General features: G+C 38.0%; 1 protein-coding gene across 3 annotated transcripts in view; it reads left to right on the top strand.

Moving 5' to 3' along the window:
* The window catches only part of LOC120535177 (collagen alpha-1(XXVII) chain B-like), a 391,818-nt gene that overhangs the window by 4,542 nt on the left and 370,993 nt on the right, over positions 1-16,283 (top strand). The gene's annotated exons all lie outside the window — the stretch shown is intronic.

The raw sequence follows: 16,283 nt of genomic DNA, 5'->3' as shown, positions 1-16,283 counted from the left end.
ATTTATCAAACATTGATGGTGTGTCTCACAGCTTATTTAAAATATATTATGTAACATTGAGTATATTTTGCAAACGTTTGCATACAGCATTTAAAAATAAATATTTTCATTAATTATACCGCAGTGCAAATTAGTAAATACAATCACAACAATTTAAAATGTATCAAGACAATTAGTAAAAAAAAAAATTACAATAAGAAAAGAATAACATCTCAGAGCTTTTCAAAACATACAAATGCAAGAATCAAGTAATTGTATAAACCAGATTTTTTAATTTGAACGGGTAAAAGAACCAGTGTGGCACTAATGGAATGCCAAGGTGTTGGGCACTCACAGGAATTGTGAGGAGGTAGGGAATGTATTCATTTTTCGGTGAAATTCTGCCAATTTGTGCACTCTGTACTCTGAAAATAATATGACTTTAAAGCTTTCTCCTTAATGAAAGGATCATCTCTGTTCTACAACTGCACACAGCTGTTGCTTCCATATTAGAGGAAGTGAATTTGAATCACTGCTTATAAGTACTGTATTTTAACAAAAAAAAAAATAAAGTAAAAGAAATGCTACTCTATGTCATTTTCACAGAAAAGACATGGTTGCTTACATGAATATGTGGTTTGCTTAATGTTGTTACCTCTCAGTGCACGGAGAAGTGTGCTTTCCATGGTTCAAGGGGCGGTTACGAGACAACTTACAGAAGAGCTGATGTTAATAAATCATCATGGATGTGTATGTGCTTGTATGTGACCCATGATGGACTGGGTTTTCTGTGAGATTAGGTTTTAGCACCACCAGAACTCCAGTTTGGATGAGCATGTTCAAAAATTGAATAGATGGATGGATGCCTACCTTGAAAAGTGTATTACAAGGTACAACTTGGCTCTCAAAGAGACACAACAAACAGGTTACATTTTGGACTTAAAACTCATTCTTTTTTAGGGTAGCATTTTAGCTCGATGGTTGACCCATAGCTGTAGAGTTCTCCTTCGAAATCACAGCATTGACACTATCTTTGTGGGGTTTGCACGTTCTACCTGTCTCTGAAAGTTTTTCTACAGGTACTCAAGTTTTGTTCCCACATTGTAAAGACACACCAGTTAAGTACACTGGCACTCTATATGTTAACCTGTGTGTGCCCTGTGATGGACTGGCACTCTGTTAAGACATACATCTGCCTATAGTACCAAACAATGCAGAGAAAGGCTCCAGTCTCCACAACCCTAATTTGGATTAAGCAGGATCAAATCACAAATGGACAGAGGATACGTTCTTTGCAATGTCAAAGAGCGATGAGAAAAACATAATAGAAAATAACATCAAACTTTTTCTGATAAACATGTTGCTTTTTACATCCGCACTCAGAGTCTACTGATATTATACACTTTAATGATCTCTTTCTGCAAAATAGTAGGTACGCTTTACGCACTTATAGTACAATGCTGGCCTTCTACCTGAATGCTAGTAAGTTTGCACTCCCATGTTAAACTGCCATGCTAATTTAAGATGATATGATAGATCACTGGCTATTTAATTGCTGAATAATTTTTCAAGTTTTGTTTATTTATGTCCTGGATGTTTTTCTTATATTTTGAAATACTGGCAGCACAACGATTCATTTTATTGCTTTATCGTTCTAGAGTAACTTTTGACCCATGAAGTCTGCACATTGACCTTTTGGCCATGTGGTTGGTTTTTGCACAGATACTTTTTTCTTTGCATAGAGTGCATGTTAGGTTTGCTGACGGTTTTAAATTGGACCCCTGCAAACTGATGGGTATGTTCATAAGTGTGCCTAGTATGCCAACCAATGTTGACTGTGTTATGACTGGGTTGTGTTCTAGATGAAAATGAGTCTTGGTAATTAAATAATAGAAAAATGAAATTTGGAAGATGGACAGATGAATGAATATTATAACACCTATTCAAATCTTGCACTTTAAAGCTTGTCAGACAGTCAGTATTGTCCAGTGGACAGGAAAAAGTGTGTCTTTATTTATAAACAGTTTGCTTTGGATATTAATACTTGTACACACCTTTATGAAGACAGATGCATTTCTTTCATTCTTTCTTGTATTGAGATAGCATTAATAGTCATGGGAGAAAATGTGGCACATAGCTACCCAAATGTATACCATGATCTCATAACAGCAGGCTTCAGCTGTAGTGAAAAAGTTTTTTATTAACCATTTAGGACAGGGCTTGACAGACTGCATTAAAACATCACAATTTCACAATTGATGCCTAAAGAATGGTGATCCAAAAAGAGTAAAAAATTGTTATCTCAATTTATTTAGTATAACTAAGACAAAAACCTTTAAATTAACATTTTTCTTTTCTGTGTTTGTGAGTTAATGCATTCTAAAGTTTCTTATAATATTTGCAGACTTTGTTCAAGTGCCTTAGTGTGACATGAATTTCAATTATAAAAAAAAAAAGAAAAATCCTGGGAGAGAAAGACTAGGGTGACAAGACGTGATCTTCACGTGAAGATCACAGAAGACACTTAAAAGACCCATGAGATGAAACTTAAAAGATCTGCGAGACAAAAGAGATTGGCCACGGAGCGTCTCGCGGGGACCTTAAACATGAGACTGTGCCAAGAGATGACCCAGGACCGTCTCACGATGACGTACAACATGAGATTCTTGCAAGACATGCCCTACTTACAACCAGTATCAAATAAGACCACGGGCAGCAAAACACTCAGTCGTGTAAAGGCTTTGAGCACACACAGATCCAGCGCTCTCAGAACATATAAAGCGTATAAAGACAATACGTTATAAATGAAACTTAGACGACTAATTGAAGAAGAAAGAACAGCACGGAGAAAAGAGACTCAAAAGTGTTGGAGAGAAAAAAATGCAAAAAAAGAAAAATAATAATCTAGGTGCAAATTCAGAAAATAAGGAAAGCAATTATCAGCCCGGAACAAGTGGAACTGAAGAAAAGCACATCCAATCGGGCTCATAATTAAAAGACAAAGAGCAAAAGACAAAGTAGAACTTCATAAAGATGTCCAAATCGTTGGCGCTATACATATGCAAAGCAGGTTAGAGATTATGAAAGCAGTGGAATTCGAAAGGCTCTAAAAAAAAAGTTGACGAAATACACATGTAGATAAAGTTAAAGAATATGAAAGCAGGAAAATTAGAAAGTATCAAAAAAAAGAAAGTAAAGATCACCAGTAGCGCAAACAAATGGAAATTATTACTCGAAAAAAGGGAATCACCACGGACCAGGTGTAATTAAAAAAAAGCAGTACAAAGCGAGGTCAGAAATAAAAGACAGTGGATGCAGTGGATTCTCCATGATTGACAGGAGTCTGCTCAGCACCTGTCGATCTACCACAGATGTTAAACTGTACAGCTTCATTTCTACAATAGAGCCTGCCTTCCTCATCAGTTTCTCTAGGCGTGATGCATCCTTCTTCTTTATGCTGCCTCCCCAGCACACCACCGCGTAGAAGAGGGCACTCGCCACAACCGTCTGATAGAACATCTGCAGCATCTTATTGCAGATGTTGAAGGACGCCGGCCTTCTAAGGAATTATAGTCGGCTCTGTCCTCTCTTGCACAGAGCATCAGTATTGGCAGTCCAGTCCAATTTATCATCCAGCTGCACTCCCAGATATTTATAGGTCTGAACCCTCTGCACACAGTTACCTCTGATGATCACAGGGTCCATGAGGGGCTTGGGCCTCCTAAAATCCACCACCAGTTCCTTGGTTTTGCTGGTGTTCAGTTGTAGGTGGTTTGAGTCACACCATTTAACAAAGTCTTTGATTAGGTTCCTATACTCGTCCTGCTGCCCACTCCTGATGCAGCCCAAGATAGCAGTGACATCAGCGAACTTGCACGTGGCAGGACTCCGAGTTGTATTAGAAGTCCGATGTATATAGGCTGAACAGGACCGGGGAAAGTACAATCCCCTGCGGCGCTCCTGTGTTGCTGACCACAATGTCAGACCTGCAGTTCCCGAGACGCACATATTGAGGTCTGTCTGTAAGATAGTCCACTATCCATGCCACCAGGTATGAATCTACTCCCATCTCTATCAGCTTGTCCCTCAGGAGCAGAGGTTGTATAGTGTTGAAGGTGCTAGAGAAGTCCAGAAATATAATTCTTACAGCACCACTGTCTCTGTCCAAGTGGAATAGGGATCGGTGTAGCATATAGATGATGGCATCCTCCGCTCCCACCTTCTCCTGGTATGCGAACTGCAGAGGATCGAGGGCGTAGCGGACCTGTGGCCTCAGGTGGTGAAACAGCAGCCACTCCGTGGTCTTCATCACATGTGATGTCAGGGCGACAGGCTGGAAGTCATTCAGCTCACTAGGACGTGATACCTTTGGAACTGGGGTGATGCAAGATGTTTTCCAAAGCCTCGAGACTCTCCCCTGTTCCAGAATCAGGTTGAAGATGCGCTGTAGGGGACTCCCCAGCTCCAGCGCACAGGCCTAAAGCAGTCGTGGTGATACTCCATCTGGAGTATCTGGAGTATTGCTGGCATGGAGTCTTCTCAGCTCTCTGCTTACCTGGGCTGCTGTAATTGTGGGTGGGGGGAAACTCTCTCCTATGCTGGTATCAGCAGAAGGATGGGTGGAGGGTGCAGTACTCTGAGGTGAGAGTGGGTTAGGGTGGTCAAACCTGTTAAAGAAGTTGTTCATCAGGTTTGCTATCTCCACGTCTCTCTCAATGGTGGCACACCGCTTCGAGCTGCAGCCAGTGATGATCTTCATCCCATCCCACACTTCCTTCATGCTGTTATTCTGCAATTCTGATTTAAACCCAGGACACTGATAATGTGAGGCAAGTACCATTTGGCCAGCTTAAATGAATATTGCTGGGGTTATAAGTGCAAGTATTAAATTGAATTAAACAAATTGAAAAGTAGCTCCCTCTACAGGAATGTTCTTGGGTCAATTTTTTTTGATGGTAGCACATACAGTATAAAGTAAATCAGTGTACTGTGAAAAGCGTAACAAAATTTGATGCTACTTTACCTATAAGGACACATATTTTGCTGCCTTTTAGTGGTGTGGTACAAGTTGTGAATTCATGTCATGCCTTCTGTTTGGGGTGAGCATGATCACTGTGTTCTCATGGGTTTCGTGGAGGTCCTTCAGTCTTTTCTATGAATCTTTTAAAATATGTTTCTTAAGTAATGACAGATTTCCCAGGTGTGACCATGCGCACATACTCTGCAGTATTCTTTTGCTACAAATAAGGATTTTTCTTATCAAACTCCAGTGTGAATGAATAAAGTTGGAAATTGGAAGGATAGCTCAGACATATTTATACAAGGGAAAAAGGTGTCAAAAAAGTACCTTGTTGTACTGTGCTTCATTTGATTGTTCTTTGTTAATAGTCGTGATTACACTCTCTGTAAAAGCTGTTGCATAAAAGATCCTTTAGTTGATTGACCTTCTGAGACACAAAATTATTTTTTTCTGCAAAGCTAATGTAGGACAGTGCAGCGTGGTAATTGCAATGGTTAGTACTGCTATTTCACAGTTCCAAGCTTGTCATTTTTAATTGCAGCCTACATGTGTGTGGCATGCTTGCTTTTCCCTTGGCTGCATGATTTTTTCACACTTTTCTTTCCATATGCCACAAATGTGCATACTAGTTTTTAAATAGTAGTTTTAGTGTGAGTGGGCATGTGCTCTACAATGGACTAGTACCCTTTCCATTTTGGCTTATGTTTCTCCAGTAGGCTGTGGCCCACATGATTCTAAAAAGGATAACAGATCCCATGTTCGCTCATTCCTCTCCTTTTCTAATGCTGAGAAACTTGTCCGTGCTTTTATCACATCCCACATCGATTATTGTAGCTCGCTGCTGGCAGGTGCTCCTTCTAATCTTATATCACAGCTCCAGTTGATTCAAAACTCTGCTGCAAGAGTCCTAACATGAACCAGCAACAGTGAGCACATCACACCCATCCTGCGTCGCCTTCACTGGCTCCCTGTGTCTTACAGGATTGAATATAATATTCTATTAAGAACCTACAAAGCTTTAAATGGCCTGGCACCGGACTACATCAGTGACCTTCTAAATCTCTTTGCTCCTGTTCACCTACTAAGGTCCTCTGATTTTGGCAATCTTGTTGTGCCCCACACTAACCTGCACTCTGTGGGTGACAGGGCCTTCAGCTGTATAGTGCCCACACTTCGGAATGACATCCCGACATTAATTAGATCAGCTGACTCCATTCATTCTTTTTAAAAACAACTTAAAACTCATCTATTTAGGAAGGTTTTTAACTTAACTTAACATTCTGGCCTTTCTTTCAGTTTATCTCTCTGTCCCGGTGCTCAGGATATTTTGTGTGTCTGTTATATCACATTAGATTATTTGTTTTGGTTTTTCTTTTAATATTGAATTTAGTATTTTACTTTGGTTTATTGTCCTTTATTCTTTTTAATGCTTTGTTATCTATTTCATTGTTCTATTCGGAAAACATTTGTATCCAATGTTACATACGCCCTGCTGTTTTTTTTTCTAAGACTCTGTGAAGCGCCTTGAAAGGCGCTATGTAAATTAAATGTATTATTATTATTATTATTATTATTATTATTACATAGGATTGAAAGCAGATAGATAATGAAGAACTAAATCAAATATTTGAATAAAGAAATCTTTAAAGAAAGGGATAACTTCAAGGCAACCATTTACTGTGCTTATGTTTTGGCAGTCATCAAGTGAAACTGCAACAAAACATCAAAGCACAGTAAATGGTTGTCTTGTGGTTGGTTTCTTTTATTGGAAGATCTGACATGCAATCAAAAGGTCGCCGGTTCGAATCCCGTAAATGTCATTAGTGGCTCTACTTCATTGGGGCCTTGACCAAAGCCCTTAACCTGCACTTGCTTTGTCCTGGGTATGACGTTAATCTGCATCTGGCCAACTTGCAGGTAAAACTTGGGGGTTGGTGGCAGGACGGGCACTTCAGCCAGAAAAAACAGAACAAAAAAAAACCGCACTGTTCCATTGTTGTACTGAGGTGTCATCCACTGCTCGGCTGGCTGCTCCACTGTGAGTTTTGGCGCACAATTCATTGGCACTTTCCTCAGCTCCGCAGGCATCCTCTTGTGTGCGGCCCACACAAGCTCACATAGGCGCGATTCTCCGCTGCCCTCTGCAGTCCCGCGAGAGGGCTTGTCAGAGAGGAGTAGTGCATCGCAGCTAATGAAATATTGACTAACGGTTGTAATTCGAACCAAGATGGTAATACATTAACATTACGGATAATCTGCTTACTGAGACAAATTGTCATCCTTGGCGTTTAGAGAAGTGCCGAAATCATGTTGAGATGATATAGACAGAGATCTCCGTTAAAACACAAGCTTCAGGTACGTCTTCTTCAGCAAGGTAAACTCAAGTACACTAATATGTTATAAAAGACTCAAGAGTGACACGTGGGCTGTGCCCAGGGCAGCTGGCTGGGTTTCACACAGCTCTCGTGAGAGTAACTGTGCTTTTTTAAAGGAGTGCCCTCTTGAGCCTTTGGATGGCCTCTTGGTCAGCTAGCTTCTCTTACCCGCAAAGAAAACAGGCAGGTCTTTATGGCTTTTAATTCACAGGTTCTCTTGTAGGGAAAATATGACCACATTCCTTCCCCTAACAAAGTATTTAAAAGAAGTGATAGTTCTATTAATATACTCTTTATAAACACTTGGAAATACATATTTTTGCAGCATGTAATATTGTATATGCATGTATGATTGTTTGCTTTATAGTAAATGCTTTGTTGATTACAGAGAGACCGTTGTGCAAGATGAGAAATAATGCTTGCATTTTTCATGTTTCGCATACAATTCTTGCATTTAAACAGGAAGATAATGTTATTTAATAATTAGTAGCTAATTAGAAGTAGTTGACTTGAGGTGATATAAATTTGCACCGAGATCAGTTTAAAATGCAGTAGTTGTATTTTTTTTTTCAAAATAAAGTCACTAGGGCACTCACTGGCAAAGTATAAGAACAGTGTGTATATATATATATATTGTGATGGACGGCCGGCGTTTCAGTCTGGCCGGGACGTCCCTGAACAGAAAGAAGGAGGAAGAGCAGGCTTTTTAGGACACTGCCTCCCCTGGGACGCTAGATACCAGCTCCCCTGGACAGAAATGGTTCGCCAGATTCCCTCAGGGCATCATTGGACATGGAGTCCGTTTCCTCAGCCCTGTACTTCGGAGGCATGAGGACGGAAGCCCGCAGTACTTCCGGGCTACTTGAGGAAGGATGATGTTGGCTTTTGACCCGGAGAAGGAACACTTCCTGGTCATGAACTATTTAAAGGACTTTGGGAAACCCATAAAAGGGAGCCAGAGTTGGGTGGTAGAGTGACGGAGCTGCTGGGTGGAGAGGAGGATAGTGATTATTCATTATTGCTTATTATTGATTGGAGAATTGTGGAGTGTGGAGTGCTTTGTGCACTTTATATAAGAAAAATATTAAAATTATTCTTGGTGTTTTTTACAAGTGTGTCTTGGACGTCGGTCTGGTGCATCTGGCATGTAATATAGCTTGAGCATAACCTCCCTTGACTCTGTGATGTTTTGTACATACTGTATCATGCTGTGTAACTTAAGATTCTGTTAATCTTCATGTTTGCTTCTGTTCACTTTCTTTATGTAAATAGTGATGAGTCTACTATGACTAGTAGCTCATACTCATAAGGTATTTAAGTTTCAAACCTCCCATTGTGTATTCAAAATTAATTGCAAAACCTTTCAGCTTCAATAAATCTGCCCAAGCCTGTATGCTATCCAGGTCCCCCTGCAACAATCTATCTAATTCTGTGTTATCTTCCCTTACATCTAGTTTGGTGTCATCAGCAATCATATGACCTCTTAATCTCCTTTTGCTTGAATTGCTTCAACTTTGCTTCAATTCCTTCAGCCGTTCCTCATAGCTCATACCTGTCAGACCTGGAAGCTCCACTGGATCTTTGACCTGTACTCTGAACATCATGCTATATAACCTAACATCTTATTAACCTTCTTGAACACATCTGTATATCGTCTGGATAATGACGAGTCCATTGTGACTTCTAGATCCTTTTCATAAGGTGTTCATTCAACTTTAATATAAAATTTACTTCCTTCATGTAATATTTTACTTATATTAAATTTTTGTCTAAGTCCTTCTGTAACAATTCAGTTAATACTGCATTATATGGGGTTGAGTGGTGGCTCTGAGGCTAGGGATCTGCACTGGCAATCAGAAGGTTGCCAGATTGATTGCCGTAAGCGCCTACTCTGTTAGGACCTTAAGCAAGGCCCTTAACCTGCAATTGCTGCATCCTGGGTATGATGTTAATCTGCATCCAGCCCTGCAAACAGGTCTTCCAACATAAAGGGAAAACTTCGGGGCAGGATTGGCACTCCAGCCACTGTAAAAAACCTCACACTGTTTCAGTGTGGTGCTGAGGTGCCACCTGCTGCGCTCGAGTCTCATTCCGTGTTGTTCATCATGTGGTGGGTGCAGCAATGTGTTATCAACACATGCTCCCAACCTCTCACTGCATTATCTGTCCTTCCACCTAGTTTGGTATCATCTGCAAACTTGACCAGCTTGTTGTATATATTCTTATCTAGATCATGTATGTATATTAAAAAGACCAGACACCCCAGCACTGATTCGTGAGGAACACCACTTTTAGCATCACCTAATTTTGAAAAGTGCCTCACATCATAGTCCTTTGTTTAAACTTAACAAAGTACCCTGAATTCACACTTCTTTTAATTTGATTACTAGTCTCTCACATATATGGTAACCTTTTAAAACATTGACTATCAAGATGAATATTATCATGTGCACCTGATAATTCTCTTTTCTGTTTCATATTCATAGAAATGCAGCATATTAGTATAATGCAAACTCCTTTCTCTAAACCCATGTTGGCTATTTGCTAATATGCCGTTTTTAACAATAATGCTTCATCTTTACTTTAATAATGGCTTCTATTAATTTCCCCATGGTTCACTTGAAACGTACTGGCCTATAGTTACTTGAATCAGCCCGATCATCCTTTTTAAACAATGGGATAACACAGTATTTTCATGCCTCCAGTACTTATTTATCCAGCATGGAGTCTTCTTTAGTTTCAACTGTTTTTAAATTGTGGGTGAAACACTTTTAAAATTTCTCCGTGGCAGTCTCCACACTTAAAAGCCTATCCTAATTTATATTATGTAGGATAAGAATAGGCATCCTGAGCCAGGGAGGATAATGGTCTATTATCTGGACAGGAAGGCCCGAGAGAAGCAAAGGATGTAATGGCTGGCTGGATGACAGATAACTTTGTGTCCAGTCGGCATAAAATAATGGATGGAGCATCGGAAACCGGAACGTGGGAGCAGTTCTATCCCCCAAATGGCAGGTGGCAGTGGTCCTTGTGTGGCAGCCCAGCCGGGACACCTGCAGGGGTGTTTGTGAGTTGGAGTCCGGAGGTGCAGCCCTGTCGGGGTCTCTGGGTGTGGATAGAGGATGCTGTCGAGGGAGGACCTCCCTACTTTCTTTAAGGCCCGGAATTGCTTCCAGGGAGACACATTATAGTGTTTATATATGAAAGTTTATACGTTTATTAGTAAGTATATTTATAAGTTTATATATGAAAATGTTTTTTAGTTTGTTATCCTCCTCCTATTTTTTGTAATTAAATAAAATATTGATAAAAAAAAAGAAAATGAAATGGGCAGGAGTCAATTAGATCAAAGTGCAAAATAATGGAATAAGAAAAAACATTACGTTGTGAAAGAGTCTGTAATTTTCACTAATGAAGATAACAAGCTAATCATTCAAAATTACAAAAGGGCAAAAACAGAACAGTAAAATACTGTCGCTTTGCATAGCACATCTGGAGTAACATGATGCCAAAATTAGTGCAGATAAAGCAAACAACTGTTCTTTTGACACTTAAAGGTCAGCTTTTGCCTTCAAACTAGACCCATTTTAAATATATTCAAATTATATTCGAATAGCAATGTTTGATGTGACAGCCCTATTATATACCATGTGATTTTCTCAATTTTAGCTTGTACCTAATGACTAGAACACTGCCTTACTTAAGTTAATCTATTAAACGCACTTACATGCAATGTTAAAAGGAACTTGTAGCTGTTGAGCAATGTTGCCCAGGTTGCATCCTTTGGATGTGGGAGGAAAGATGTAGTACCCAGACAACAATTTTCACAGATGTGGGGATAATGTGCATTTTCTAAACTGACAGTGACCCAGCCTCATGGTGTTTTAAAGCAGCAGCCCCTATGCACTACCTAACTATACACCACTGTGCTGCCTTCCAAACAATTCTTGCTTTATAATTGTTCTAAATATGCATTTATCCTAATTCTACCTTTAATGTGCTAATTTAGAAATTACCTTTAGAGTCTGCTCACTTTTATGAAAGTTAAACAAGTTTATGTGTTTTATACACATAAATGAATGTTTTCCTTATTTAATTTAAAGTGTTCTAATTGTTTAAGCAGTTACTTACTAGTCAGAACATAGGCAGGTGATGGCAAGTATTCCTCCTAATAGAAAAATGCAAACCACTAGGGCTGAAAGAAACAATTTTGTATTAGTTGGTTATAAGAGGTTTTCGACTGTTTTTTTAAGCATAATCATTGTCTTAGAACCAGGCGAAAGTCTAAAACCAAAAAACTGAACATCGAAGGTTCAAAACAAGAGGCAATAATCAAGTCATTATAATAAAGTTGTAAGTCTGGTCTAATGTGCCTTTCCTAACTAACAAAAGTGATTATTAGAATTTTGTTTTGGAATTGAAACTTTAAGATAGGTCACTATGTGCTAGAAGTAAAATGTTGGATCTTACAGTAAAGTTAAGAAATGATTTGCTTTTAAAGGTTTATTTGACACTAATGACACTAATTCAAAATGCCACAGTTACAAGTAAGCCAAACTGCTTTAGAAAGTATGATAATACATAATGAGTTTTCATTTTTAATATTTTATTTTTTCATAATATTAAATATTTATTCAAAAGTAAAATTACTAAATATTAGAACATTAGAACATTAGAACACTCTAGACGAGAACAGGCCATTCAGCCTAACAAAGCTCGCCAGTCCTATCCACTTGTTTCCTCCAAGAAAACATCAAGTCGAGTTTTGAAAGTCCCTAACATCTTACTGTCTACCACACTACTTGGTCTCTTATTCCAAGTGTCTATCGTTCTTTGTGTAAAGAAAAACTTCCTAATGTTTGTGCGAAATTTACCCTTAACAAGTTTCCAACTGTGTCCCCGTGTTCTTGATGAACTCATTTTAAAATACAAGTCTCTATCCACTGTACTAACTCCCTTCATAATTTTAAACACTTCAATCAGGTCACCTCTTAATCTTCTTTTGCTTAAACTGTAAAGGCTCAGCTCTTTTAATCTTTTCTTATAATTCAACCCCTGTAGCCCTGGAATCAGCCTAGTCGCTCTTCTCTGGGCCTTTTCTAGTGCTGCTATGTCCTTTTTGTAGCCTGGAGACCAAAACTGCACCCAGTACTCCAGATGAGGTCTCACTAGTGCATTATAAAGGTTGAGCATAACCTCCTGTGACTTGTACTCCACACATCAAGGCGCTATATAACCTAACATTCTGTTAGCCTTCTTAATGGCTTCTGAACACTGTTGGGAAGTTGATAGCTTAGAGTCCACTATGACTCCTAAATCCTTCTCATAAGGTGTACTTATAGACAATATTTAATTAGAAAAGTGTGTACAATTAAATCATAAAATAAAAAAATGTAAAATTGCACTTGTTAGATATGGGCCAGTCGTAAAAGTAGACTTTAATATCATCTTATTAAATTCACATTGAATAAAAATCAGAACTACCCTTCCAAATTTATCAAAGCCAGTTTATATTTGGATGGCACAGAATTTATCTTTGTCACAGATCCAGAATTGTGGGTTTAAATCCTAGACTATACTTAGCATCACAGTGTGACCCAGAAATGCTGTTTTTGGAAAAAAAAAAAAAAAAAAGGTATTTTACCACACATGTTGTTGGCACATTCTTGGTATATTAAAGTATCACATGTACACTAGGTCATTACAGTCGAGTCCCAAGTCCAGTTAGCATTTTTTATGACAACTAATGGATGAGACCTTGTAACACAGAGTTCAAAGCAGTTATATCCGATGATAGAATATCATGTTCTCTTTCATGCCAATTAGGTTTAAAAGCCAGGCAAAAAAGATACAATATAATCTGGAAGAAACAATGTAGGGCATGAATGTAATTGTTTTTGGGGGTTTGGGGTTTTATCCCCAGTAGAAGAACAAAGTGGGGGTGGTTATTAGCTTGAGGGGGCTTTCAGCATAAGGATTGTACTGTAGGCGACCTTATTCATATTATAATGTCCGCCGACTAAATGTATTCACTAATATTTTCTGTCCAGTAACTGAAAAATAAATATTGCTTAAAATCAATCTACAAAAGAAACAATATTATACTATATCAGTGACACATAAATCAGTGGATGCCAAGAAATTTAGGCAGGTATGTATATACACAAACTCTGTAAAGCTGCATTTTTAGCAATATAATTCAAATCAAGGTTGTCAGGTTTGTGACATTTGTATCAGTATATGGAGGAAACATTATGTGGCTAATAACACTTACTTTATTAAATCTCAAGTGTCACACCTGATACTTTCATTTTTTACATTTTTTGACTCCTTTTTTATAAAATGATTAAACAATTTAATTATTTTATAAATCCTGTAAACGAGACTTTCTTCTTATGTTTTCAAACTGCCTTCCATAACTGACCAGAATTTCTTATGTTTTATGCTTGCGTAATAATTCAGAATTAACAATTAAATTGGATTGACTCTAACTGCAGTAATTAATCACACAAATTCAATTAGCCCCTACACCATTCAAATACTATGTTTGTTATATTTGTTTTCACTGCCTCACCACATTTTAGTAATTACTAATTAACACTGCTTTTCCCTTAAAACCCAACAAACGACCCAAATTTATCACTAGCTGATGTGTTTTCAGCAATGAAGGGTTGTGTTTTAGCAACCCTGCCAACTGTGCGTTCCTATGATTATGTGTTTTCCTTAATGCATATCATTATGTATCATTATGGTTTTGCTTCATGCTTCAAAACATTACAAACTGAACCACTTGAGTGTCTTGCCAAAGTGGAACCTATGAAACACTAGCTGAATAAATTTTGTTGTACAATGAACATAGGGAGCAGTTTATGTCTTCATCATTGTTGACAGATGTGCAGTTGGACATAGGCACCCATTCACATTGACCCAGAACTGGGTAAGTGAAATAAAAAATGCATAGATGTCTGGGTGGACAATTGTAGCCATGTTCATTACAATCTGAGAATGACTGACTGTGAAGCCTCTTCTTCTTCATTCAAATACATGACACTATAGCTTCTCAACTTCCAGCTGGCCTCACTTCAACATGTGGCCCGGTCAGCATGTTACTGATTACATGTTACAAATACTTTGCATTGATCATTCTTCTGCATGTTTACTGAATTATATTTATACACTAGTAATCCTTTCTATACTTGTGTTCCTATCAAATCAGTTTATTAGAACATTCATGAGTACCTCTTAAATTGTGTGTTTTCCCTTGCACAGCAGGAAATGTAAATTAAAAACAATTAGGACATAGGAAATGCAAAGGATAATTAATGACTGACAGCAATCAAGAGGCAATGCATTCTAAATCTGAGAATCAGAAAATTAAAGGATGAGGTGAGCAAACAAAAATAGTATTGAGGCCAATTTATACTTCTGCGTCGAGCCTAGGCCATAGCTGTAGGCTACACTGTTGAAAGCAGTTTGGATTTGTGCGCTGTCCCGTGCTGCAGCCACATGTTTGAACACTAGATGGCAGTGTTTGTAGCATGCAAGAAAAGCTAATAATCTGTTAAAATAAAAAACAGTTTTTGCCCTCATAGATCACCACTCCTCTTGCTCCACATTTTCTTCCATAGACGAACATATTTGTCTCTCACATTTTTCCACTTTTTTATACATTCACCAATGCCAATATTGCCCTTACTGATGATTGGGCTGGTCGTACAGCAAGTATTTTTGACAGTTAAACAAAAGAAAAGACTGGGAAAACATTGCGTTCTGTAACTGACACTCTTGTGTTTTAATCTTTGTATTGTATTATAGCACTTGGCACTACTACTGTACATTACTATGCTACTCCTTTTTTTTCAAATGTGGCACTGCAGTGATTTGGAACCTTGAGATTTAGTATTTATTAACAAAGTACTGAACTGTCCTATTTTACTTCTGTATTTATAGCTGTGGACTTAAGATACTGTTGATTATATATTGTAGAATGCTTTTAAACCTAGATAATTTTAAGATTTCCATTCAATACAGAGAGTCTAGAACTCACAGAGAGACACATAAATCAAGCGAGGGAAAAATTAGAGGTATAAAAAGGAATTTATTGCTGCTACTTTGGTGGGCAGGTGGGTAAAACATTTATTCAAAACCTGCTTAGGGTGGGCTGAGAAGCTGTAGGCTATTTCCCCACTTTATTTGGTGCTTTTTGTTCCTCCTGTAATATTCTACCCATTGTCATTATTTAGCATAATAAATGAGATCTTTTTGTTTACTTTTGACACTTTTTTGGTGTTATTCTGGGTGTGCACCACAATTATAGTGTTCATTGTAGGCCATGGTATTTTTAATACTGGTTATTCTTTTCGGGTAACTAGTAATTTATCTGTTATCTTTATACTCCCTTGTTTCTGGCATTTCTGATTTAATGTGACCAGGAGCAATCAATAAATCATGGTGAAATAATTTTGCCCCAATTATGCCTGTCTTGAGATGTGCTACAGTATCTAAACCATATTTTCAAGTTGTATTCTTTTATATAGTTATCTATTAGGATTATGTGTAAATTCCTCAAAAATATTTTAGTGATTAAAGTTATAAAGAACCATAAAATGCTTCAGACAATAAGTACAATACAAAATAGATAGATAGATAGATAGATAGATACTTTATTAATCCCAAGGGGAAATTCACATAATCCAGCAGCAGTATACTGATACAAAGAAACAATATTAAATTAAATAGTAATAAAAATGAAAAGAATTAAAATAAAATTAATGTTCGCATTTACTCCCCCGGGTGGAATTGAAGAGTCGCATAGTGTAGGGGAGGAACGATCTCTTTAGTCTGTCAGTGGAACAGGACGGTGACAAAAGTCTGTCACTGAAGCTACTCCTCTGTCTGGAGATGACACT

This window comes from Polypterus senegalus, chromosome 9, assembly GCF_016835505.1.
Source record: "Polypterus senegalus isolate Bchr_013 chromosome 9, ASM1683550v1, whole genome shotgun sequence".
NCBI lineage: Eukaryota > Metazoa > Chordata > Cladistia > Polypteriformes > Polypteridae > Polypterus > Polypterus senegalus.
This window is presented reverse-complemented; position numbering and strand designations above follow the sequence as displayed.